The following is a 1,929-nucleotide window of genomic DNA, read 5'->3' as shown; positions in this document are numbered from 1 at the left end:
TTAGATTAAAGTGACATATAAAACATGAGGTTAGATTAAAGTGACATATAAAACATGAGGTTAGATTAACGTGACATATAAAACATGAGGTCAGATTAAAGTGACATACAAAACATGAGGTTAGATTAAAGTGACATATAAAACATGAGGTTAGATTAAAGTGACATATAAAACATGAGGTTAAAGTGACATATAAAACATGAGTTAGATTAAAGTGACATATAAAACATGAGGTTAGATTAAAGTGACATATAAAACATGAGGTTAAAGTGACATATAAAACATGAGGTTAGATTAAAGTGACAAGGAATTTACCAGTGAACTATGGGTGAATGTGGCGAACAACAGCCAGAATCAGGAAAACTTCAAAAATAAAACAATTATCAAACCCGAGGTAGGACCATTTGGTTATTACCATGTTCTTTTAACTCTGAATACCAATACAGATTCAACTTAAACAACTTTGTGCCGAATTATTCATCATACGACAGTCTTAATGCCTTTTTTTTTAAGTAATCCTTATTATAACGTGGAAATGTAGGTTGTGAATAACTTAGTTGTCGCAAGTGGAAGAACTGCTGAGAATTGTACAATATTTTCATGTTTGTGTTTCATTGTACTAAGTAAAGAAAGTTTATTTTCTGAAAGAATTTATGTGTACACATTATAAAATCAAGTAAATGCGAAGATAAAGAAGCTTTTTTTGTCATAAATAAAAAATCGAGACAATTTCTACCTCTAGATATGGTCCGTAAAATATCAACTTCACAGAATATCTGTTAAACTATTCTATAAACATAGTAGTCCACCGAGACGATTTAAAAACTCTAGAAAGTTTCTACTATACAGTCTAAAAATCAGATGATTAGATCAATTTCAATGGTATTTATTATTACTATTTTACATAATCCAAGTGTTCTGTGTGTTATATTTTTGTATTAAACAGGGTAAAATATATACTTTTCCAGTCAGTTATACATGAGTTTGTATTGTGTGATAATCTAAAAAAAACAAGCTTTGAAACTTTTTTTATTAAAGAATGTGTAAAGTTTTACAGCTAATGTATATATATATATATATTTAATGTTTTATTACCAGTGGGTCAGCGGTAAGTTTATGGATTACAAGGCTAAAATCCAATGTTCGATTTTCTGCGGTGGACCTATTGTGTAGCTTTGCGTTAAAACAAAGAAAGAAAAAAAACACTATACTTGTTGATCTTTGCTGATCAGAGCGTAGTAACATTTATAAAGTATCTTTTTTTTTTACTGCAAAGGTTTTTCAAGTGCAAAGCTATTTATGCTCTATCCACCGCAGGGATCTAACCCAAATTTTGTCATTATAAGCCCCCAGTCTTGCCGCTGAGCTATCAGGGGATAAAGACCAAACTATTGAAGCAAGAATACGTAGTTGAGAACGTACTATTCGTACTAGCCTCAGCTAGAGACGTGTTCACTCTTTGATTTAATTAGTTAAAGATTTCCTTCTACAAAGTTTATTTGTGAGGTAAATAAGAAAATAAACGCATGAATATAGACTGGACTGTCGTTGCTGTAATCACAGTGCTTCTATTAATTAAAAGAATTTTTCTTGTATTACAATTTTGTTTTATTTTTAGAATCGAAACTCACTTTAAGAAACTATATCACCATATTAAGTTGAATCTGTATTGGTATTCAGAGTTAAAAGAACATGGTAATAACCAAATGGTCCTACCTCGGGTTTGATAATTGTTTTATTTTTGAAGTTTTCCTGATTCTGGCTGTTGTTCGCTACATTCACTCATAGTTCACTGGTAAATTACTATTAAGTTGAATCTGTATTGGTATTCAGAGTTAAAAGAACATGGTAATAACCAAATGGTCCTACCTCGGGTTTGATAATTGTTTTATTTTTGAAGTTTTCCTGATTCTGGCTGTTGTTCGCTAC

Source organism: Limulus polyphemus, unplaced genomic scaffold, assembly GCF_000517525.1.
Source record: "Limulus polyphemus unplaced genomic scaffold, Limulus_polyphemus-2.1.2 Scaffold3187, whole genome shotgun sequence".
NCBI classification, from domain to species: domain Eukaryota; kingdom Metazoa; phylum Arthropoda; class Merostomata; order Xiphosura; family Limulidae; genus Limulus; species Limulus polyphemus.
Note: the sequence above shows the minus strand (reverse complement) of the source record.